This window comes from Pholcus phalangioides, unplaced genomic scaffold (assembly GCF_987345545.1).
Source record: "Pholcus phalangioides strain wild (caught in Gottingen) unplaced genomic scaffold, Ppha-v1.0 ptg000016l_1, whole genome shotgun sequence".
NCBI classification, from domain to species: domain Eukaryota; kingdom Metazoa; phylum Arthropoda; class Arachnida; order Araneae; family Pholcidae; genus Pholcus; species Pholcus phalangioides.
In genome coordinates, this window is record NW_028301609.1 from 10,263,660 (window position 1) to 10,290,338 (window position 26,679).

The following is a 26,679-nucleotide window of genomic DNA, read 5'->3' on the forward strand; positions in this document are numbered from 1 at the left end:
CAATCCGTTTTGAGAGCTTGGAATTCAATCCGTTTTGAGAGCTTGGAATTCAATCCGTTTTGAGAGCTTGGAATTCAATCCGTTTTGAGAGCTTGGAATTCAATCCGTTTTGAGAGCTTGGAATTCAATCCGTTTTGAGGAGAGCTTGGAAATCAATCCGTTTTGAGGAGAGCTTGGAAATCAATCCGTTTTGAGAGCTTGGAATTCAATTCGTTCCATACAAACGAAATTACACATACAAGGACACAACAGGCAAAATGTCCGACGAGGTGGTTGAGGTTTTGAGAGCTTGGAGTTCAATCCGTTTTGAGAGCTTGGAGTTAAATCCGTTTTGAGAGCTTGGAGTTCAATCCGTTTTCAGAGCTTGGAGTTCAATCCGTTTTCAGAGCTTGGAATTCAATCCGTTTTCAGAGCTTGGAATTCAATCCGTTTTCAGAGCTTGGAATTCAATTCGTTCTATACAAATTAACGAAATTACACATACAAGGACACAGCAGGCAAAATGTCCAACGAGGTGGCTGAGGTTTTGAGGGCTCGGAGTTCAATTCGTTTTGAGAGCTCGGAGTTCAATTCGTTTTGAGAGCTTGGAGTTCAACAGTTTTGAGAACTTGGAATTCAATCAATTTGAAAACTTAGAATTTAATCAGTTTAGAGAACTTGAATTTCAGCTAGTTTAGATTGTCTAGGATTCAGTAAGTCTCGAAAGCTTCGATTTCAATACCAAGTCTTGAAAGCTTGGAATTCAATACCAAGTCTTGAAAGCTTGGAATTCTATACCAAGTCTTGAAAGCTTGGAATTCAATACCAAGTCTTGAAAGCTTGGAATTCAATACCAAGTCTTGAAAGCTTGGAATTCAATCAGTTTTTAGAGCTTGGGATTCAATCAGTTGTGAAAGCTTGGGATTCAATCAGTTGTGAAAGCTTGGGATTCAATCAGTTGTGAAAGCTTGGGATTCAATCAGTTGTGAAAGCTTGGGATTCAATCAGTTTTAAGAGCGTGGAATTCAATCAATTTTGGGAACTTTGGATTTGATTAGTTTTGGGAGACGGGTTTAATTGATTTAAAGAAACTTTGATTCAATCAGTTTTGAGAACCTGAGATAAAGTCATTTTGGTAGCCCGGGATTCGGTCGACTTTGAGACTCTGGTATTTGATGTAAAATGGGATTCAATCAGTTTTAAGAACCTGCAATTCAATCAATTTTGAGAACCTGCAATTCAATCAATTTTGAGAACCTGCAATTCAACCACTTTTGAGAACCTGCAATTCAATCTGTTTTGAGAACCTGCAATTCAATCTGTTTTGAGAGCCTGAGATTCGATCGATTTTCAGCAACAGATTTATTGAATCAGTTTTTTGAGAGTGGGATTCTCTCGATGGTATTTGAAAAAGTCTGAAATTCTGTCAGTTTTGAAATTAAATTATTCCATCATTTTTAGAGACTATGACGTAATGTATTATTACAATTACTTCATACAGTTTTTGGAACTTGGCAGTGAAAGGATTTGGAGCTTGGAACCTGTAGGGGGGAAAAAAGTGTTCTTTTGAGAAGATTGATTAAACTTGAAGTATACTTGAGGCAGCGAACCAAAGATTAAAGTCATACGTTAAGAGCATAATTCGAACTGCAATAATCATAATTGCGGTAATCATGAATTATTGAGTTCTCGAAGATCGGGAGAAGAGAGAGAAAAAAAAAAGGAATATTTTACAGAAATTTGAACCAGATGAAAGGATTTCCACAGTGCAGATTCCAAAAAAGAGACGCCGCTTATTGGGGGGATGAAGAAGGGGAGGAAGTCTCTGAGGCAATAGCTGAAGGTATAGCACTGAGTGTAGGGGGTGTGCTGTGCAGGGGTCTGTACTACTGCCGCTCGGGGAGACAGAGAGAGTGCAAGACACCCCCCTCATCCCCCCCCCCCACCACCAACACAGCGATTAATCATCTTTCCGTCCGTTTCCATAACAACAAGGATGGAATCGAGAGAGGTGGTTGGGGGTGGGGGCTGCAAGGATGACATGGAGCTACTGCACAAGTTATAGATTGATTTAGTAGGGGAGATTTCAAGCATTTTGATTGGTCGGGGAAAGGGGGGGGGTAAGGAGAATTGGGGGGGGGAGGGAATGATAGAATCCAGGGGTAGTGGGTACTACGGTTCTGCATAAAAGTCTACCTATCGACAGTTTTTTTCTCCCCCACCTTGTCATTATTTGTTTCGTTCACTCAATATATGCAAATTTATTTGCCTGAAAGAAAACAATTTTCAGTTTTCGGAAATTTGTAATTATTTTTTTGGTTTGAAAAAAAAAAATGTGTTTTTTGGGATATTTATATTAGGTATTGAAAAAAAAATGGAAAGGCTTCCCTCAGAATCGGCGAAAACAGGTTATGCAAATGGTGGGCATAACGGACAACTGGGAATATTTGAATTCTTGACCAAAATGATCGCAGCATTGTAGCCTGGTTATTGATGGATCATTTTGTCGCACCACGTTCATTTTCTGCATAGGAGGGCTAGTTAGACCGAGACCTCCCTTTAAGTTCTGCTTTTTTTTCCATACTTATCGATGGGTACGCCCGTAGCCAGAAATTTCGTTCGGACGGGGACCACGTTCATTTCGGCCCCCCCCCCCCACTACGGCCTTGCCGAGGTGAGTTGGAGTATATACAGCTTGATATTTGTTGTAACAAATACTTCAGAACATGAGAACTGTATCAGGAGCTTCTTCTTCTTAGCCGATCACAACTCCGGTCTATAGCTTTCGGGCAATTTACAACCGTTTTACTTTCTTCAAGAGTAAGTTGGTTTGTGCCCTAAGGGTGTGTGTGTATAGTTTCCTGATGGCGTCTGTGAATATGAAATTTGTGCTGAAATCTACATTTGAGATTGTGAACGAAGTGTTATGGTTGAATAGTTTTACAATTATAGGGTCTATCGCTCTCTTTGGCGAGACTTTCCATAGGGGACATCGGTACACATTCACTCCTTTAAGTTGGATAGCCACAGAAAACCAACTTCAGCCGACCACAATTGTGCCACCTGCAGTGGTGAGTGTGTGGCAGCTGCAGGGCCGCAACTAGATGATCACCCGGGGCAAGCGCACATTTTGACGCCCCCTTGTAATGTTGAAGGAGAGGTTTCAGAATGAAATTTGCACCCCCTCGGGTCTAGCGCCCGAGCACGTGTGTGGAGGAGGAGAATTTTTATAGCAATAGACTTAACCATGTTATTCCATAATACATATGTAGTTATATTCTCACATTTCGGGAGCGGGGAGCCCCAACCCCCACTCCTCACTACGGCCTTGCCCCAAACTGAAATGACGCATTGTTGTTGCACGGTTGGGAATCATATCCCTGTTAACACAGTTCTTTAAATATCATTTCGGCTGTGAAATACACTGTGCCCCTGGCCGATCTCAAAGCACATAGAGTGTTCCGAAACACCCACACTGGTTCAAAATCAGGGCCGTAACTAGGCTAGGAGCACTGCCCCGGGACCCCGAGCCAAATGGGGTGCCCTCACAAATAATGTACACTTATTTTGCATAATGTTTTTCTTTTTAAGAAGGCCCCAAAGGTCTGCCCCGGGGCCCCAGAGAAGACACACTACGGCCCAGTCCAAAACCTAAGTCAGTGGCCCTATCCTGTGGAACATGTACCCTTTTATCCACAAGAGCCCTTGATGGGGTATTCAGAGGTATTTAAAAAATGGTGGAATCAACTATGGAAGAAACGGGTGAATTTATAGAGAGAGAGCAAAAATTCATCCCTACTCATTTCTAGAAATACGAGCCTCTACTACGCATTTCTAGCCATACTCATGCTTCCTAAGCTTTTCCAACGATAACGAGCCCCCTACGCACTTTTAGGAGTATATAATACCGTTGGCCTTCTTCTACACGGGCTATCGCCATTGCAGGTAATTTGAAACCGTTTCATTCCCCTCGTCTGCGTGCGTATCTAATGTTGTGTTTGAAGTTAGTGTTGCCATCTGTATTTCGAATTGTGAGTGAATTGTGACGATTGAATGTGTTTGTACCGTTTTATGGGGAGGGGATGTTGCTTCTTCTATTCGCACATGTCTGGCGTAAGCGCATTCAGGCTCCTCGAATAGAAAGTGAGCATCACCGAGGGTGTTTATAGTAGTGAACCCCGTATCAGCTATGATGCCTGAGAGGAACGCATGCATCCTGGGCTTTTTCTAGGAATATATATAGCAGGCTTTTCATACGCATTTCTAGGTGTACACAATACCGTGGGGGACCTTCTCTCCCCCCTCCCCCCGTCCGAAGAATGGTTTTTGATGTTTGAAAGGTTTGTGCATTATTTTATAGAGGGTCATTGAACCTTTAGTTTTATACACATTTGGGCTTATAGACCAGTGATTTTTAACCTAGAGTCCTCAGACCTCTTGAAGTTCCTTGTAGAGGTTCCGCGGGGGAGGAGGGGGGTCCATGAGGTTGGATGAAATAACAATTATTGATTTTAAATTATTATGTGCTGATAACTAGTCTGTGAAGGGCTCCGCGGCCTTCATCTTCTGGCTAAACGGGTTCCCTACCTTCGTCTTACTGGTAAAGGGTCCGTGAGAGACAAACGAGGACTTCGTTATATCCTTACCGGCTTCAAAAATGATGCGTTTAAGCAAGATGAAAACATTATCCTCGATACGCATTTTTCAGCAATCTGGGCGTTCTTGAAATGAATAGACTGAAATAATACATTTTTTTAGTAAAAATTAAAAATTTAAGTAAAATCTCAAGCAATTGAATACATTAAAAAAAATATGCTTCAATTATTGGTTTTCCTTGATGTGATTGTAGACACATTGAACGTTTTGCAATTGAATCATTTTCGAAGAACACCAGGAAATGTTTTCATCTCGTTCCTAAGAACCATTTAAAAAGAGTTCGTAATTCTGAACTTTTTTTGATACCTTACATTTTTTTTTTCTATTTTTGGCTCTCAGTCCGTATAGCTACAATTTTTGAAGTAATGAATGGCGTTTTCCACATGGACATTATCGAAATTACTTCACAAACACAAACACAATGAAATCACCACAGCCAACGGCTGAATCTAGATAGAGAATGGCAAAAGTGCACTGAGACTGTGTGTTGGAGGTTAGATTCTAGGAAATAAATATCCAATCGTGTCTTCCTAATAAGGTTTTCTGCAAGCAAAATGAGATTTAACAATGAAAAGTAAACAAAAAAGAAACAGGATTATACAGTATCCAAAACAGCCCTACTAGAATGTCTTCCAAGGAAAAAAAGGAATCATTATCAGTTGCAGAGAGGTATATTTACGGATAAGAAGATTTAGATAAGGTAAGCGAAGGAATTCATGACAATTCATATTTGCAAATCAGTCGAAAATTCATTATAGGTGTACTTTGCCGAAATCCGCGTTCGTTATAAGCAATCAAAATAGCGTAGATAAGCAATAAGAGAAATTTACGACACGAGGAAAACTTCGTTATATGGAAAAATTCGTAATATCCGTGTTCTTTATAAGCGAGTCCGGCTGTATTTTGGTATGATCCAAGACAGCAGTTTACAGATGACTGCTTCCTTTGGTTATTCTTCATGAGGCCGTTCTTCCTAATCTACGTCCATCTCTCTTTACATGTTTGGAAATTCTCTCCTTTTCCTTGGAATTCCAAGAGTCTAGGGGTTCATCAACTTTAGATAAAGGGAGAAGAAAAGACCACTGAATAAATCACCTTCATTAAGCGATTGATAAGATAAAACGGTTTGGAGATCTTTCTTTTTCGAAATCACCACAACGAACACGGGTTCGATTTTTCACTCGCGTACGGAACACACAAAAGGCATCGATGGTGCGTTCGATCGGGATGAGGGGGGTTTGCACGTGAGAAAATCCTCATTAGGATGTTTTGTTTCAACTCTGTAATTTAATGATTTCCAACCTGCTTTCTGAGTAGCAAAGCCTTCCCGCTGCGATCCTTTTGTTGTCTGAAGGAAGATAAGGGAACAGGAAATAGCCGCCTTTTGCCTGGTGGTGTGTGTGTGGACAAGTTGTTCCCGTGTATGTTCAACATGGGTCCCGCCAAGTCATTAACCAGAGTGCGTGTGTACGTGGGAAAAGTTTTGCTGACGTTGGCGAAAATCACCTTCGAAAATTTTCCCAACCCTTTCCTCTTATGGTAGCTCCCACCGACAACCTACCTTCCAGATTACACGCAGAATTTGCTCGCTTCCATCATCTGTGGTGCCCCTGTCATTTTCGCACACAAAAGGCTCAAGTCCTTTTCAATCTCTCTCTCTTCCAAAACGGCAAGGAGCTAGCAGCAGCAGACACTTTCTCCTTGGCTGACTAATCCATATTAGGCAAACGCTAATGATGATCAGACACTAGAGAACGGAAACGCTATTCCCATCTTCATGCTGCGGAAACTTGGTTATGGAATCACGTCGTCGTCGACGTCATCATTATCATCATCATCATGTTCCGATAGATGGAGGAATGAGAGGAACATTTAGCCGTCCATAATAGATACGACTGTTTGTAGCTAAAGATGGCAAATGCGAATGTTTAATACACAGTTTACGGTCACCAATTTCTGGAATTACTGGCGATGGAGGGCCATTACTTGTTACTATCGGTAGATTTGAATATTTGATGTCTCTTGGAAAACGCATGGTGTTTCCTGATTGGAGACGAGTCTGGTTCTGATTGGAAACTTCCGAATAGTTCAATCCACGCTCTTTTCGGAAATGCATTAGATTAGTTTCCCAACGTATGGTCCTCATACTAAAAGTGGGTATATATAAAAGGTCAAATGAAGAATTAGATCAACTGTACTGCAAGTTGGAGGTCCGTAGACATTGTTTCAGACATTTTACTGGTCTTTGGTTTCAGAAAGATCGGAAAAAAACTATGTTAGATTAAGTAAGGTATCTAATTTTTTTTTTCTGGACTCTACAACGGTATACTATTCAATCATTAGTTAGAAAAATTGATGGCAGATGGCAGCACTACATATAACGCAACACGTCCCCTATACGTTAGAGGTTCGTTGTGAATATTAACGTGGGGACGTGTCCTGGCTTTTCTACTACATATAACGAACATTACACAGAGCAAAGTTCACGACAGGTTCACTACCCGTACACGCATTCCAACTTGTACCAGTTCGTTAGAAGTTCCGCAGAGGAATATGGACGAGGTGCATGTCGGATTTAGTAGTAGTAGTAGCCCTTTAAATCAAGTGTTTTGGATAACATGCTCTTTGGTTTGGACTAAAAATTGACCATCAACCCCCCAAAAAAATTATACCAAAGCTTATTGCAAGAAATGACCTCAAAACTACATGAATACGTCTTAAACGCGTCCACGGGGATGCTTTAACGCACGGGCCAACCCGGGCGGAGTGTTCCGTGGTCCTGAGCTGTGGACGGGACCTCACGCTAATGAAACCAAAATGGAATTTTTTTCCTAAAACTCCTCATCATAAACGAGGGGGTGACTTTTTGTTTTTAACCAGGTAAAGATATTCTGGAGAAAGTCTGTGCCCGGGAGCAAAAATGCAGTTGGGATATTCCAGAATGCCCAGAGATTCCAGTCCGAACGTTTGCGCTCCACTAACCATCTGACTATACACGTTACTCGATCATTTCGGATCAAAACGTGGCCAAGAGGATCTTTGCAGTCGTGAGCACCGAATGAGTCCCCGATCAATTTCACCCGACGCTAACTAACGTGTTGTTACACAAAGGGTCATTAAGGAACCACCACAAAAGAAACAAGGAGCGACGCACCAGAATGGTGGAGGAGGAGGAGGAGGAGACACAAAATAAATAGTGGGAACATGCCTGGGCCTTAAGAGAATCGATAGATTTCGATTATGCTTCTTTCCTTTCCCCTCAGTTGCTCCTGGAAGTATCGATTCTCAATTAAGGCCGCCGGTTATGCCTTGTAAATGGAAGCGGTCAAAAGGCACAACAACCAATATTTTCCTCCTTGTTTTTATTTCGAAACTTTCTTGAAACTATTTCTTTTCAAGAAAGAAAGAGATTGAGCACTTGTAATTCTTCATGCCCCCGTCTAATATGGCGGCCATCTTGATTCCAGCAGTCCTTATATAACTTCGCTACATTGTTGGCAGATGGGACGGAGTATCTGAAAGGAAATGTTTTATTCGTTAAAGACCTATATGTATAAGACCTATTTTCACGCACCACGGTAGTTTTATGTCTCATTTCTTATTTTGGATGATAGATGGCAGCACCATCACTAAAAAACAGTTCCTAGCACCTACTTAACATGTGGTATATTAAAAAAAAGACGATGTTCGCGCACACACTCGGGGAGGGCTCCAGTTTACCTGCCACCCGGGTGCGAAGCCCCATGTGTCACCCCTAGAGGCAACCCTGGCGCAAGGGTGGCAGGGCTTCAGTCTAGCGGGACCTCGAGATAAACCAGTTTTTTTTTTCGAAAGAAAACCACACACCGTCGTATAAAATTTTCATGACCATACGTCCCGCTTTTAAAGCAAATCTTTCTGTCCGTTGGTCCAGTATTATTTTATCGTTCTTTATAATGACAGATAACTTAATCCTCAAAACAGCACTTGTTGTAAGCCATCATCACACGCACTTTTCCTCTAAAGATAAAGTACAACGAGGTTGATTTTCATGAAGAATGTGCTTTAAAGATTTTTTTGGTGCTCCAGAAACCAGACAAGTGAGAAGTGGAATTGTTCATTGGAAGGGATGTGGATACCATGATTTCTGCCCTTCCTTTCTATAATCAAATGGTTTTCAAAATTGTAGTCACATCATCCAGCACAATAGTTTTTCACACTCCAAACAATGGCCCCCCACGCCTCTCTTTCCAAACAAGTTTCCCACGCTTCTTTTCAAACAGTAGTTTCGCACGCCACTTTCTAAACAATAGTTTCCCATGTCTCTCTCCAAACAATGATTTCTTACTCTTCTTCTCAAACAATATTTTCTCCACACCTCTTTCCAAACAATAGTTTTCCATGCCCCTTTCCAAACCAGTTTCCCACCCTCCTTTCCAAACAATAGTTTCCCGCGTGTTTTTACAAACAATAGTTTCCCGCGTGTTTTTACAAACAATAGTTTCCCGCGTGTTTTTACAAACAATAGTTTCCAACGCTTCTTTCCAAACCAGTTTCCCACGCTCCTTTCCAAACAATAGTTTCCCGCGTGTTTTTACAAACAATAGTTTCCAACGCTTCTTTCCAAACAATAGTTTCCCACGCCACTTTCTAAACAATAGTTTCCCATGTCTCTCTCCAAACAATGATTTCTTACTCTTCTTCTCAAACAATATTTTGCCCACACCTCTTTCCAAACAATAGTTTTCCATGCCCCTTTCCAAACCAGTTTCCCACGCTCCTTTCCAAACAATAGTTTCCCGCGTGTTTTTCCAAACAATAGTTTCCCGCGTGTTTTTACAAACAATAGTTTCCCGCGTGTTTTTACAAACAATAGTTTCCAACGCTTCTTTTCAAACAATAGTTTCCAACGCTTCTTTCCAAACAATAGTTTCCCATGTCTCTCTCCAAACAATGATTTCTTACTCTTCTTCTCAAACAATATTTTCCCCACACCTCTTTCCAAACAATAGTTTTCCATGCCCCTTTCCAAACCAGTTTCCCACGCTCCTTTCCAAACAATAGTTTCCCGCGTGTTTTTCCAAACAATAGTTTCCCGCGTGTTTTTACAAACAATAGTTTCCCGCGTGTTTTTACAAACAATAGTTTCCAACGCTTCTTTTCAAACAATAGTTTCCAACGCTTCTTTCCAAACAATAGTTTCCCATGTCTCTCTCCAAACAATGATTTCTTACTCTTCTTCTCAAACAATATTTTCCCCACACCTCTTTCCAAACAATAGTTTTCCATGCCCCTTTCCAAACCAGTTTCCCACGCTCCTTTCCAAACAATAGTTTCCCGCGTGTTTTTCCAAACAATAGTTTCCCGCGTATTTTTACAAACAATAGTTTCCAACGCTTCTGTCCAAACAATAGTTTCCAACGCTTCTTTCCAAACAATAGTTTCCAACGCTTCTTTCCAAACAGTAATTTCCGATGTCCCTTTCCCAAACAATAGTTTCCCCTCGCTTCATTCCATCCACCCACACGATAGCTTCCCATATTGCTTCTACACGAACATTTCCCCATATTTATTCTAATAAGTTTCCCCACGGTTTCTTTTAGTAGTAGTTTGCTACTTGCTTCCCAATACAATACTGCATTATTTACCGCAATGTTATTTCAACAATGGGCCTTACTGAAACGAACGACTCCGTAAAGTGCGTGCGATGATGATTTTAATTTCATTATGAATTTTCTTGATTAGTGGGGTCATGAATAAGTTACGGTTTTAAGGATTATGACCTTTAAAGAAAATGATATCCTTATTACGAACAACGTTATAGACAAATATAACGACCTATCCTTTAGGGTTAAGTAATATAACCACCTTAAAATTTAAGAACCTGTCAATGGACGTTGAAGCTTCTGTTGAAAGCTTGCATAAATTCAATTAAGGGATTAGAGGAGCATTAAAAGGAGGAAAATAACGATGAGAGATAGGTCAGGCAGCCATTTTCACGATGGGAAACATATGGTTGTATTCTCTCAACACTTTCTTCGGAAAATTATGGATTTTCTCCAGGAAACGATCGTTAAATGGCCGTCAATTTTTCCTTCTCGTCCGGTGAAAACGACCCTAATGTTAATTAGCAATTAAGATTTTTCTTTCCGATCAACGTAGGGGAAAAATTATTCTATTTTTGGATAAGGAATTAATTTTTTCCCCCATGAAATGTGGAACGTATTTATTGTAATTTTAGGACAAAGGTTCTTAACCTATGAATCGTGACTTAAATTTGGATCACAAAATGCTCTGAAACAAATGAAAAATAATTGAAAATTTAAAAAAATTCTAAAATGAGTGAAAAAAATGCAAAAATGAATGAAAAAACGAATTCTGAAAATGAATTCTGAAATAAATGAAATAAATACTAAAAATGAATTAAAAAAATACTAATCTAATACTGAAATTATTTAATTCTGAAATGAATGAACAATAAGTTAATTACAAATACAACGCCACAACAGGCAAATTGCCCAACGAGGTGGCTGACTTAAGAACATCATGGATCCCCGAGCCATTTTTTGGAGGCCCTACCACTACTGCTACGCCACACATGCACCCCGCGGAACCCCCAACGAATCGGTACATGCGGGAATGTGCGTGTACGTGTAGTGAAACCTGACGTGAAGTTTTTTATCTCTGTAATGCTTGTTACGTGTAGTGCTGCCATCTGTTTTTCTAACTATGAGTGAAGTGTTATGATTGAATGATTTAACGTTGTAGGACTGTTGCTCTCTGTGGCGAGAATTTTTAACGGGGAGATCGGCTCGCATTTGCGCCTTGAAGTTGGGAACCACAGAAAACCAACTTCAGCCGACCACCACCACTGTGGGGTTCGAACCCGGATCCTCGCATCGCGAGTCCGTCACTATAACCACTCGACCACCACAGCGGAATTCTAAAACTAATGATAAATAATTGGAAATGAACGACAGAAATAATTCCAGAATTAATAATAATTGAAAATTGAAGACTGATATATATACAGTTAAACCTCTCTTTTGCGGACACGGACGGGACAAAAAAATTATATCGTTCGTAAAAGAGGGTGGGGGGTGACCGTTAATCAGGGGTTTGAAATGCGTGCATTTATTATGCAACGGGAAATTATTATTTTACCGTAAAAGAGGGATGACCGCATCTGAGGGGTATCCATTCTGAAATAAATGAAAAATAATTGAAAATTAAAGGCAGAAATAATTCTAAAATGAATGAAAAATTATTCTGAAATGAATGAGAGATAATTAGAAATTAATTAATAATAATTAATTACTAATAAATAATTCCAGAATTTATGAGAGAAATAATTTCAGAATTAGTGCTTTTAACAATTTGGGTTCCCCCTCGCCTGATTCAGGGCCCTCCGGGCGCTCAGACCCTATTGGCCATCTACCAAAACGTCATGGGCATTTACTACACATTTGTTAATTAGAAATATTCAATAAGAATTTTTTAAAATTAAAAATAGACCAATATATGGGTCGTGAAGTGAATAGTGTTGCAGATTTAGGGTCGGGGCTGAAAACGGTTGAGAACCCATGGGTTTATATAGAACATCTCATCGATCTCCAAACAATAACATTTCACTCACTCGCAGTGGCAACGGGATCCCCCCCCCCCGCTTTAATTTTCTATTAAGTGCATAGTTGGAACGCATATACATGATGCTCGAACATGTTGCGGCTCTCCCCCACCTTTTATTTGGTTTTAAGAATGGTGTTATATGTTGCAGGAAGGGTATTGTACCCGCGGGTACAATTACCGCTGCGGAAAACTGAGCCCTAATGGCGCATGAGATTCTAAAATACCATCTAGAGAAGGGGGGGGGGGGTTTAGGAGATGAAATTCTAAAATTGTTGCTTGGATATGAATTATACGCTATATATACATATAAGCGTACACACATACCATCTTTCTCGCGTTGAAATGGTACTCAGTGGAATATACGGTATCGTGCATTTAGGGTGTGAATTATTGCTTTGAAACGGCCCTCTTTTGTACCGGGAAGGGGGGGGGGGGCGGTATTCCGTTAAAATGAATATTCATGTTGGAAAATAACACTGTGACGAGGAGATTTACACCAACCGTTGACGTGGGTAATTATTGGGCAGAAAGATAATTATGCGATTTTCGCGTCGGAAAATACCTAGACACGTTTGTAGTACTATTTTTTTTTTAACACACCTTCTTGTACTCTCAGAAAATCAGTACGATAATACGATTCTGGATTATATTGTCCATACATTATGTACCCGTTGAAGGAGGGGGATAACGTCCCTGCCCCATGGTTCCTCCATGGGTGGGGCTGACAGGGCTCCAGCCCTGGAGTCCGGGACGAATCTCATTATCTTTTGTTTTTTCACGCTATGAATTAACTGTGGAAAGTCCCAGCCTAGGGCCCTGCTTCAGGATGTGGGGGCCTATGATTGAAGCCAATATAAAATCCATAATACAGTCAACGCTCGATATAACGACCCAACGACCTCCCCACTTCGTCCCGTCGAAAACGGATGTTATATTGGGAGTGTCGTTATAACGAAAGTAAAACATATATGATAGTCGTTCTATGAAAACATTTGGGACTTATCCTACCGGTCGTTGTAATGGAGTGAAATAAACTCTTTGCTTATTTTGAAAAAAATAGCGAAAAATTTGCGTTAAATATTTCATAACACACACACAAACCGCTTCAAAATCCATTCATTAATTATTCATCCATATTCTGACCTTTATACAGTGAAACCCGATATAACAGTAGATCTCTCTACAACGATATTTTTTCAAATCTTGTTTGGAATTGCCCATAGTCTTTCTTACGTTAAACTCCTTTCGATACAACGATACTCTTCACTACGATAAATTCCGCTACAACGATATTTTTTTCATATTTCTCTCTCAAAATCATTTTCGGTACATTTTTAAATTCCTCACTAGTTTTGTTCTTTCAAGGGAGAGTTAGAGCTAGTTTTAATAGCATCGGTATTTTGCGTATTTTGCACTCTATCCAATTTCTCAATGTTTTAATGAGATTGCCGTGAAGCTACTTTCTGTCTATCACACAAACGTGCTGTGCAGTAAACCACTTTACCGTGTGGAACAACTAACTGAATTTGATTAATCAGTTGTAGCTTTTTGTTGCGAATAAATGCTTGCTAATGCATTTTATGGTTGCATCAATGCCAATTTCAAAGAGGTGACAACAACACCATAAATTTGATGGTCGCCATCTGGTGGCAGTGTCAGCAATGTGAACTTTTGGCCCGAGTTAGGTCTGGCTGTCCATGTACGTCCCCGTTCAGCGCACGCGAGCTCTAAGAAAAGAGGATTCACCGGCTTCGTAGTTTAGTGGTCTATGTTGCTCACCCGACAAATGAGAGGCCGTGGGTTCGATTCCCCGCACGGCCAGTTGAATTTTCTTTCTTGGATTTATCTTTGTATCAGCCAGCTGCTGAAACTTCCGTAGTAATAGCGGAAAGTGACATCAGTTTTGGATAAGCTGAAATACCTCATTTGTCAACACTTACAAACGCACAATGCTATAGCTATGTGCTTTCCATATTTTTCCTCTGAGAATCTCGACCGGATTGTCTCACCCATTTGATTTCGCAGACAGTGCGGAGGAAATAGATTTCACTGCTTACGAACGAGATGAATTTATTTAAGAATATTAAGAAGATAAATACCTTAGCGCCGATTCCACATTCAAAGGTAAGTGAGTAACCAAGAGTGGGGCGTCGGTGGCTGTTTTTCGGCTTGATCTGAGAGAGGAGTATCCTAATCTAACGAAGAAAGCAATTAACGCACTTTTGCTCTTTTCGACATCATATCTATGCGAGCAAGCCTTCTCTGCTATGGCGACAATAAAATACAAAGCAAGAAATACACTGCAAGACCTTGAGGACAATTTACGTGTTTCGTTGCCAACTGTAAAGCCTAAGATCAACTATCTGTGCTCTAAGCATAAATCACAAGTTTAACAAGTCTCATCACTCTATTCATGTAATTTCACTGTGTGATTTTTGTTGTAGTAAACTTTATTCTGCATTCAAGGAAGGGTTCCGCAATGTTTTAATATTATTCCCAAGAGTGCCGCGAACTTCAAAAGGTTTGGAAACGCTGCGTTAGAGGTTCCGCAAAGAATATTAAGTTCAAGCCTAATCACGGAGCTGGATAGAATATTGCTATTGGAAACCCCCAAGCTGACTTATCCGCTATCTTTGTGCAAAGTGTGACGTCACTGTCACCACTAGGTGAGACTACGACGTCTGGAATGTACAGCGGGGCCGCATCACCCTCCGTCTTAGAGCAACAAAAAAGGATTTTCCGTTCAAAGTGACGTCTAATTCTTAAACAAAAATGGCTACGGAGGAAAAGCGATTGGCTGCAGCAAATAATATTGACGTCACACTTCTCACAAATATGACATATGAGCCAACCTGGGATTCCAGGAGCTCTAAGATGAACTGAACGCCATGTTTGTGCAAAACCCACGATGTCAGTGTTCAATGTTTACTCTGGTTTTCAGAACCATCCGTTCCTCCATAAAAATAAATCCATGCTTCTGAGGTCTGGGGATCTTGGGGGTGGGGGCTTACGTGCCATTGAACGTAGTAGCTCCGTATGTGCTGCTGCCACCTGTTTGTGTCATTCGAAAATTATTCGAATAGTCCACTCTACAAAGTCGAGAGATTAATATGTACTCATGTTTAGAGGTTACAAGCATCAACTGCGGAATTATTAGCGAATCCATTGGACCGGTTCGCTAAGATTCACCTCGTATTCAGCAAAGTGACAACAAGGACTTTTTATTAGACTTGATTCGAGTCCTTTGACGCCCACTCCTCAAATTACCGCATGGGATTATAATCATCACTGCACAGCCACGGACTGTTCTTTTTTTGACAGTTACAAGAGACTATTTAGTGGTTTGCCACAACTCTTTGCTCGTCATCAACGACGACAACTGCCACATCAAGTGCCACTTTCATCATAAAATAAGGAGTCAAGATCCTTTGGAGACATTTTTTTTTATTGAATTAGCTGATTACAGGGAAATGGAAACGGTTGGTGCTCACAACTAATCATTACGGGGGGGGGGGGAACGGAGCGTTTTCTTGTTAATGTTTAGGGCTTTACAATGTCGTAAGGCGAAAAAAAAATTAATGAATTAATTTATGTGTGTCTGGCATTGAGTGGGTTGAAGATGACCACAGCGGTTCTGTACTTCGTGAGATCTGTGAGAATAAATACAGAGTCGTATTTAACAATGGAGCTTAGAGCGGGCGAGCTGTTTCCTCATGCGGCATGTTCGCAAGGGCGGCAAGTTTGAGGAATGAGTGATCAAGAAAATTAGTAGAATGCGACAAAGGCGGCAAAATTTGTTTTTTCCCGAGTGTGGCCGGTACTAAAGGACGAGGCAAAGAGGCAGAGGCGCCGACATTAAGAAAACATTGCGGGTTGCTGAAAGTTGCTGGTCGTCCCGTATATACGGGACTCAAACGCGCACGCAGGAGAGGGAAAGGGCATTGCATTGTTTTTTCAGAAATTATTGGGGAGGGGCTCAGATGCCCTCAGACTCAGCCTTAGGTTCCGGCACCTGTGCCAACTGCCCCACGCCGGAAACCTTAGGGGGGAAGTAACGTTCAAATTTTGAAAGTAGAGGAGGTGACAAAATTTTGTTTGCCCCCGCCTCCTCCTTGTTACGGGCCACAGTTGGCGAAACGATAAATCCTCCTTTGTTTAGAGAGCGGCGGACTAGAACAGTGAACCCGGTCGAGCCCACCTGTACTTTGCGCCCGGCGAGTGGCGGGGTGGCAAGATGCTCACCTACCACCGTCAAGGTTGCTGTTACTGTCCGGGGTTCAAACCCGAGGGAGGCTGTGGACAAGATATTTTCCCTACTGAGCTTGAGACGACCACCTATGTACAGCGCCTTCGTTTTCATCTCATTAATGGCAATAAATTGAAATAAGGCGATGTGGACAGAGTGAACCAGGGGATTTGCAAGCATATGAGTGATCGAAAAGAATAACCTAGAGGGTTTGCGAGCATATGAGTGACCAAAAAATGACCTAGAGAGTTTTTGAGTATGTGAGTGATCAAAACTGTGTGCAATGAGGTCAAAAGAGAGCAAAGGACTAGGCCAGTGAGTGACGGAATTCCCCCCCCCCCCTCTCCCTACGATTTGTTGACTGGCAATTACGCTATAAACAATTTAAAATTTTTCATTTAATTAGTATTAAATTTTCAAGTCTGTCTGAGATCCCTCGTGACATCTTGTGGGAGGGGGACCTACCTCAGACCACAGGTTGAGAAACGCTGAAATATACCAACATAATGGAAAATTTGGAATGTCACTAGTATATTGTGGTTAAACTAGACTACAAAAATATAAAATTATCAAAAAGTATCGAGCACTCTTCGGGTGCTTCAGTGAGCACCGTGGTGCTCGTGAACAACAGATTGAGCATTTCTCTGATATGAGAATGGAAAATTAAATATGACTTTCTCACACGATTCGGATTCTTAAATCGAGATAAAAAAAATATTGTCAACAATGGTATTTCAAACAATGCATGAACTGGCCCAGTATTAACAATAGCTACGTATACACTCAAAATGATCACACACTTAACCGTCACATCTATGTAGAAGGCATCTAGTAACGTGTTAAACCATTGAAGACATCGAAGCTGTCGCCACTGTAAATCCCAACTCAAACCGGATTATACACATAAAAAAGAAGGTTATGTTGGGATGGATGTAGGGTTCCTCTAAAATAGTCAGAGGTCTTCAACCTTTTTCTAGTCGCGAGCGCACCCATCATCAAAAGAAGAGCACCCTTACGGCATGTTTGACGTCAAATGCATGAAATCAGGATAATTTCAATCCTTGAATGAAATTTGTACTAAGATGTTTAATTGGAACGTTGATCAAGTGATCGCGAGCACCGAATCGGACACGAGCATCGAGCACTTTGTGTATTTCAGGAAGCACCATGGTGCTCGCGAGCAACGGGTTGAAGCCTGCTCTGTCAATCTTTTGGCCACTCAGTGACTTGAAGTCCCTCAATATCTAGGCAGAGGCAGATTTATATATACATATAATACATATATATATATATGGGGTTTTTTCCTACTTTTTTCCCATTATACTCTAATTCTCTTGACACCCATAACTCAACCCCCTCTTCCCCTCCCGCTCCCTGTAAATACGCCTCTATCTGTACCCAAGAACCCTTGAAGCGTCTGAAACCATCCGATGGACCTCCTTACTTACCGTTTGCTGTTTTACGATTACAATGTATTTGATTGGAATTTTAATTGATCAGAATTAAATTTTCTAGCCTCCCTGAGACCCACCCATCACATCTTTGAGGGCCATCTCCGGTCCGCGGACCACTGGACGAGAAACGCTGAAACAGGCCAACATAATGAAAAATTTCCCTTCACTATAGTAGTTAAACTGGACGTAAGTTTAAGGAATCGTACACAGAATTCTCAACAAATCGCTCACACACTTAAGGTGCTTTAGTGAGCACCGCGGTGCTCGCTAACAAAAGATTGAACATGGCTTTGATATAGGGATGGGAAAATAAAAGCCTAAAAAACAGGATTTCGTAACACGATTCGGAGTCCCAAACCGAGATCCAAGAAAAAATATTGTCAACAATGGTTTTTCAAACACATCAGTCACGGACTGGTCGAGGTGTAACAATAGGAATAGGTAACAATACACTTAAAATGATCACACACTTACCACCACATCTAGTGACGTTAAACCATTGAAGAAATCGGAGCTGTCACAAGTCCTCTGGAAAAGGGATTAGCCGCTGTAAAATCACAGTTCAAAACGGATTATATACACATAAAAAAAAAGAAGCAGAAGCTTATGTCGGGGATGCGTGTAGTGTGGCAGTTCTCGGCAGATTTGTGCAGTTCTCTCTCTCTCTGGGTGCCACTCGGAACGCGGAAGACGGTATGCTTGCTGCTATACTCACGGTGGGAAATACCACCCATAATAAAAGAATATAAAATCGATTCTTGCAAGGAGTATCAATCCGCCTCTCCTCGTCGCGGCTCCTGTGATGTTTTTCGTGAGTCCGGGTGGTGATGGGGCCCGGTTTGTGGCCTTCCGCGGCCGTGCCAAATAGTTCCCGGATATCGGATGGACTCGGCATGGAATAGGAAAAAAAAACCACAAAAAAACTGCGAAAAGCGTCTGTGAAAATGCCATAAAACCGCTTTTTATGGACATTTCCGGAAAGCCGCATCTCTTCCGCGGCTTACACTAAAAATGCCATTTTTTTTTGGCTCTCACTTCTGGGGTGAGATTCCTTTTTTTCCTCCTCAGGTGTGTAAATCTCAATTGTCTCCTTTTTTGTTGTTGTTTTGTTGCGTGGTTTTTATAGGGCCCTGATACGGCCCTGAGATAGCCTCTGGGAAACATTTTCGCATGCATTCCGGTCATCATTTTTTACGTAAGATGGCCGATAACAAGCTCCTCGCGATATTTTTTTTTTCACGCACCCGGTAAACGTCTTCGGAATTATTATGCAGTCAATTTCGTTATAACGACAGTTTAGCTGTTACGTAAACAATTGGTGATAAGAGATCATTCCCATGTAGTACAAGGTGGTTATAAATTAACTGACACTACTCAGACGTATACAGCGCCCATTCAAATGGAGGTATCTTGATGAAATTTGGTATATATCTAGTAGTGGTTTCCAAAGAGTGGGTCGTGACTCTCGGGGGGGGGTCTCGTTAGGGAAATCGGGGGGATGGATGAGGGGGCACGAGAGATTCTTTAAAATGAAAACATCCAAATAGGAACTTTTTAACCCCCGCAATCTAAGGGGCCATTCAAGTATTACGTAAGCAGATTTTCAGCCATTTTTGACCCCCCCCCCCCTTGTCAGCAAAAGTCAGCAAAACACTGACCCTCCCTATCCCCCGTCAGCAAACTTTCGTCAGCAGTTTAGAATATTTCATATCTTCAAAAAGGGGTGGTTGATAACGTAAGCAACCTTCAAACCCCCCTCCCACCTTGTCATCAAAAGTCAGCAAATCCGAAACCCCTCCCTCGATGCTGATGTAATACTTGAATGACCTCTAATTAAAAATATGTGTCAAAACCAAAAACTATCTTAACTAGCTAATTATGCATAAAAAAAAAGCAAGGATGGTTATGCCGCAATCATGAAACCAACGTGTTATAGAAATATCCAAAAGTAATACAGCAAATCAACTAAAATTGTTTTCCTACGAAGGGAAGCCGAGGATATTTCAGCACTTGGCCCTGCGTTTGATATTGGTGACCCTGAATTTGGTTACCAAGCTAATTTTGTTAGCAGCTAGCCCTGAATTTGGTTGCACCGTGCAAGATGTGCATTCCTTTTTAACTTGCGGCTGAATTGATTACAGACGTCGTCGGCAGGTATTCAAAGCTAAGAAGCATATGGGTATTGAGAAATTGAATTTTCTGGATGTTATGCCGAAACTATTATTTGGAAATAAAAGTGATTGTCCTTTCGATTCCCCCGGAGGAGGCAAAACACCTTTCTTCCCAAATATTAGTTTCGGCATAACATCCAGAAAATTCAATTTCTCAGTATATTTCGGGCCAAAAACATACCATCTTTTAGAGCAGTGTTTCTTAACCTTTTTTTGCCCGTGGCCCCCTTTGAACCATATTTTTTTCCTCGTGGCTCCCCTGTCTTACCCAGAGTTTTCGACCCTCATCTAGAAGCAAGATCCTTTATACATATTGAATTGATTTTTTCAGTGAATTTATACTGAACGAAAATTTTGCAAAATAACATTGGGCTCCAGACGACTTGCCTAAAATTTATTTAGCTCCCCGCTAGTCCGAGTTCTATTCAGAGCCGTCTCAACATCATGGGCGCCCTAGGCAAACTGATACTATGGTAGTCCCATAATTAGCTGGAAATAAACAGCCCACATATTTCCTACTTATTCTCAAAATTTATTATACTTTACAAAATATCATAAGGTGGGGGTCACTTATGGATACGAGACCCCTCACAAGAGTGGGACTGACAGAGCTGCAGCCCGGGGCCTGATATGGTTTTCATCATTGTTTGTTTCTCACAGTATAAATTTAATATAGAGGACAGATCTGAAAAATGTAGCCGGGGGGCCTGCGAAAAACCCTATCCTAGGGAACCTGCTGCAAAATGTAGATGGTGAGGCCCGGGTGGGTCCATGCCCTAAGAAGGCCTCGATTTTATGGGTGGTTTTGTTGGATTCTGGAAGTGTATAGTCACTAATATATAAAAGCTTTATTTCTTCACACCTCAATTTTTCTTCTAAGCTCTCGGCAGCCCTCCAAACCACCTGTCATGGCCCTTTCACCATTTTCTTCCGTGGCCCCCTTGAAGTATCCCAGTACCACTAGGGGGCCATATGGCCCCCGGTTGAGAACCACTGTTTTAGAGCATGGGGTAGTTTAAAATTTCCTAATAAAACATTTCCGCCAAAGAAATATTGAAAAACAATTTGATTACATTCATCACTGATTATAGGTATTAATGGAATTAATGCATATTCAAAACCATGAATGTCCTGAAAAAACGGGACGTATGGTCTGCATATGTAAGGGTCACCGATAAATATTTTGTCATAAGAAGGGGGGTCGCACTTCAAAAAGTTTAGAAGAACAACTGGTACATGGACCATGGGGAAAAGAAAGGTTTAGTAAAAAAAATAGTTACATTTTTGACCAACAGGTGAAAAAGTGGCACTTTTTTTTGTCGCAGTTATCTTTTCCTCTATTGTCTAAATAACGTATAGATACCAAGTTTATAGGTCGAGTAGCGTCAGTGTAATTAAGCTGAGTAGGCCGTTAGTGTTAGTTGAATCTCCGACCTCTGTAGCGCCGTATTGTGGACGTATTTCACTGAAACTTGGTATATTTGTTATTCGGACCATGGGAAAGAAACTGCGATAAAGAAAGAGCCACCTTTTTCACCTGCTGGTCGAAAGTTGAACTATGTTTTATTGAATCTTTCTTTTTCTCGTGGACCATTTTTCCCATCCATCAAGTTTCATCAAAATACCTCCATCAGAATGGGCGCTACGTACGCCTGAATAGTGCCAGTTTATTTATAACCATCCTGTAGGATAACGTTGATGATCCTCGCTCGTAGTGTCAATGAAACCCCAACGAACTCGGATATAACGAGTAATTTTTGGTCACTTTTGAGTCCAATTTTATAATGTTTTCAGAACAAATTCCTAGAAATTGAGCTCACCACATTCAGGCAATGTTTGTCTTTCTACTTGCTGATTGACGTGACCCCGTATCCGATAATTTTGCTTTTTCCGATATTCATTTTGAAACAAAATTGTACCGTTTTCCCATTCTTTATAATGAAGCTTACTTAACACGTATCTCCAATTACAGAATTGGTAGTATAGGACGGGAGATTCTTACAGAACCGGCTCAATGAATTTGCTAATAATTTTGTAGTTGATGCATGTAGCATCTCAACATTTGTACATATTAATCAGTAGACTTTGTGGAGTCAAATAGGAGAATAATTTGTGAATGGTGCAGACAAATTTAGCACAGGTGCTAAGTTCAAGGACACGTAACGCTGCTCATTCCCATGGTTTCACTTTCACGGGATATGTGAATCAGGAAGGAAATCACCGAAGGAACACGTCACGGAGAATATGAAACATCGAGCGGCCGCGTACCTTCAAGAAAACTACACACACTTTCAACACTTGCTCTAATCACAATGAATAGTGCTCGAACGTACAGCTCACACGTAATCCAAGGTCAGTTACATAAGTATATAATTATAGCAAACAGGGTGTCCTGATAGTCCTAATTCGGTAAATGTATGGCTCTAATTAAAAAAAAAATGTTCAAAATGTGTTCAAAAATTACCCTGTAAACAGTTTCAAGAGTGAAAATATAGTACACTCGTGTGCAATATTAAGAGAATTAGCACATTATGTGCTGAAAAACTAGGGGACAGATTTTAATGAAATTTGGTACGAATATACAGTTATAACACAAAAAGATATGTACCATACAAAAGTCATTGTACGCACGCATGATTGCCAGTAAAGCTCATCATTGCAGGAATGTCCAAAATCCACGTTCCGAGATCGAACCGAAAATGAGTCTAATATGGAGTATGGTCCCCTCTTACAGTTAGGCAGGTCGCACACGCTGGACACGAGGCAGTTGAAGAGCTCCTGTGGCACTCGATCCCACTCCTGCAGCAACGCAGTTTTCAGTTCCGGGATGGTTCTCGGAGGGGGATGGCGAGATGCAATTGCGTCACAAGAGCGTCACAGACATGTTCTGTAGGGTTTAGGTCAAAAGATCTGGCTGGCCAATCCATACGCCGAATCACTTTCCAGATAATCGCTGACTAGGTGAGCCCGATGTTGATGAGCGTTGTCGTCCATGAACAGAAACCGAGAGCCAACTGCGCCCCTGAAAAGTCGAACATAGGGCTCTAAGATCTCCTCTCTATACCTTCTAGCAGTTATGGACCCTCTGCCAAACTCATGGAGGAGTGTGCGGCCGTCCAACATAATGCCTGCCCAGACCATGACACCTCCACCACCATAGTGGTCCATTTCTCTGATGTGGGTGGGATGGTATCGGGTACCAGGCTCTCTCCAGATGAGTGTACGTCGAGAATCAGTATCTAGGCAGAATGTCTTCGGAGCACGGTGCTCCACTGAAATCTGGTCCAAGGCTGATGTTGTCTGCACCATGCTAAAAAGTGCTCTCTTATGTGCTGCAGTTAGCGGAACACAAACAGTTGGTCTTCTGGCATAAAGCCCTCTCCCACGAAACCTTCGGGCAACAGTAAACCTTGAAACTCGAGTTCCAGTGGCCGCATGCACCTCACGTGAGAGCTGTGATGCTGCAGCAGTCCAGTGACGTCGCGCTGAAAGTGCAAAACAACGATCGTCATTGTGGTCGTTGTGGCTCTTCGATGACCTTGTCCAGATCTTCTGGATATTCATCCAGTATCCTGAAACTGTTTCAAAAAATTGCAGACGACATTGGGTGTAACATCGAGCTCTGTAGCCACCTGCACTTGTGATTGCCCTGCATCCAATCTACCGACGATTCTCCGTGTCATTCCGTCATCCATGCGTTTGTGGCTACTCATTTTACCCGATAGCTTATAAAATTTACCAAACTCTTGCGAGAAACACAGCGAATGTCGCCGAGGAGTACGAGCACAGGAATCGTGGAAAACGCCTAGTGCCCTTATCATCCCCTCAGTGGTCACAGCTCCATCCACGCGCACGTGTACGCTTACGTATTCGGCACTGAATATTTGCATACTTCTTCGGGGTGGCATTATTAGTACCTTTGGTTCAGTAGTTTTTGTGAAAATAGACACAACAATGTGCAAATTCTCTTAATTTTGCACACGAGTGTATGATCAAAACTAAAAAAAAAACCTAAATTTTTATACAGTCCCTCTGTCCGCTAACTTCAGATTAGAAAGTTGTTGCCCTGCCTTTTTCCCGAGGCCAACAGAAAAAAAGCCCACGTTTCAAAAATCGGGAAAAATTAGGCAAAGTACAGAAAAAATGACGGATAGGAGCATTATGTCCGTCCGTTTTTGCTGTTCTTTCTCCCCTCTCTTTTCCCTAATTTTGAATTCAAATATCTCACTTAGAAACATGGAAATTTTTCCGTTGGCCCCAGGAGAAACAGGGAAACGACGTTCCAATTGAGTTTTTGAGCACAAGGTATCCGTAGATTTTTTTTTTTAGATCCATAGATTTTTTTTTGACAAACAATATTTTCACTCTCAAAACTGGCACCGAGTGATCCCTGAACACATTCTGAGCGGTTTTTAAATTAGAACCGTACTGCTACAACGGACGGTTGATGAGATAAAGGCTTAACTAGGACTTACAGGACACCCTGTACTTTGTAATACATCTCATTCTGTAGGAGCGGTTCTCTATGAATCACGCTGTATGAAAGAAGTCACTTTCCACCTGTTGCTCATCTGCATGGGTTAAGATGGCCCCTGGCTCCACGGACAGCTCTGCTGGATTCTGAAAGCAGTCACGTTTTCTCCCCCAACATACAGTATTTCACTGGAAAACTTTATTTCTCTCTCTTCACATTTTTCTGTGGCTCCCATGGGAGGGAAGAGATACAGGGGAGGGCATGGGGGCCCCAGCGTCAATGACTGAGCCGGTATATACATATATGTATATGAATTGGCATCATCATTATCATCGTCACGCCCCTCCAACCTTCCATGTCTATCTCCGCCTATGGTGCCCCCCCCCCTCACCGTTTGTCGTGCCTCCCCTTTCATCTGATTTTCACCCATGGCCCATTTAGAATGCCCCGGGACCCCAAGGAGGCCATATGGCCCCCAGATTGAGAAGCACTGCTCTAGAATACCAAAAATCTTCTTCGGACCCGAAAACGGGACTCATTAATTCCACAAGCATGTGCTAGTCAGTCTATTCACGTGCATGTGAGCTCTGCATTTCAGGCGAATTCTATATACATATATCTCTATCAGGCGGTTATATTTCTCGTCAAACAAAACATGCCATACCATGGCCGTAGCGGGGGCGGGGGCGGCTTGGGGTTCTGGTCTTCCCTCCTCGAAATGAGAGAAAATGACCGAAGAAAGAGAAAAAGATGGCCAAAACTATTGTTCTATCACTTTGGTCCCTCCCGAAATGAAAGTGGTCCCCCCTCTCCAACGAAATTTCTGGCTACGGGCCTGTGCCATACACGAAAGCTATCGACAAGGTGTACTACTACCTCCTCGTTCGAACGGGAACCCAGTTAACTCCTCACACAGTTAAAAAAAATTTACCTTAGAAATTTAAATTGCATCACGAATCCACCTAATGTTCGGTTAAGCATTTTCTTAAGGATGAGCAGGTGGTAGAGCTTGAGGTCCTTCACATTCCTGGGTATCTCACGTCCGAATCTCGTCGCGTAGTTCTCACGTAACGTTATACAGAAGAATATTGTATTCGTTATCATCCCGGGATCTCCTCGGGAGCAATAAATCCTAATCTCGCGCAGGGATTGACCGTGTGATGCCACGAAAAGTAACCAGAAAGTAACTGATTACCATCTTCGATCGAAACCGATCTCTCTTTTCGAGAATTCCCTTCAGAGACGAATCTCCGTTCTCCTTTTTTCTACCTGCATTTTCAATATCCTAATTATCCCGGCGATATCAAAAGAGGAATATTTCGAATGGGATGGAAGGTTCTCCGGAAATTCCCGGGGCCCCCCCACTCCCCTCGTCCCACCTTTTAAGCGAAGCCGGGACTTCCCCCCTTCCCCCTCCTCAAGATTCTAATATAACAGGATTTGATGAATATTTATGACCTCTTTTGAATTCAATTTCCGACACAAAAGACTTTTCTACCCTCGTTATTATTATCATTATTATTACTATTATTTCTCCACCTTTTTAAAGGAGAAGCTCTTTCCTATCCAAGAAACTGTACGGAGCTCCAAATTGGTTCGTTTTCCGGTTCAGGAATTGTGTGTGTGTGTTTATGGTTAATGGGTTGCGGTGAATTATTAATGAATTTTAATGAATCAGTTTGTCACGAGACTTGGTGATTTAGTTTATGGAAATGAATAATTATTTGACACATTCACAGTTTGGTTAGAGAAAGGTTTTGAGGTGTAAGAAAGAGAGCGGGGAAGTAGGTTTTCAAAGTAATAGAATGCAAATAGTCGTGGGCTTTGATGACGTATCGTAGAGTCTAGTGACATCGTTGTATAACAGATGGCGCATCGAACAAGACTGTAAAAAAAAAAAAGTCTAGAAAGTTTTTGTTAAGACGATGTATTTAGAAGCCGCAGATTTCACATATGCTTATTCCATAGCCCGTGAAAAATAACCAAACCACTCAAGTGGCTCACTGAAGATTATTGAATCACTTAAGTGGCCCGTGACGCATTTCCAGATGATTTTAGCTGCCATCGCCACATATCCAGATCGCTTTACCA

The 26,679-nt window shown here is 41.5% G+C and overlaps 1 protein-coding gene across 1 annotated transcript in view; it reads right to left on the minus strand.

Annotated features, from left to right (window-relative positions):
* The window catches only part of LOC149075026 (frizzled-5-like), a 78,579-nt gene extending 59,953 nt beyond the window's left edge, over positions 1–18,626 (minus strand). Inside the window, exon 1 of the mRNA XM_089246047.1 lies at positions 18,418–18,626. The gene's annotated coding sequence lies outside the window, so the exon portion shown is untranslated. The remainder of the gene's footprint in view (positions 1–18,417) is intronic.
* Positions 18,627–26,679: the final 8,053 nt, after the last annotated feature.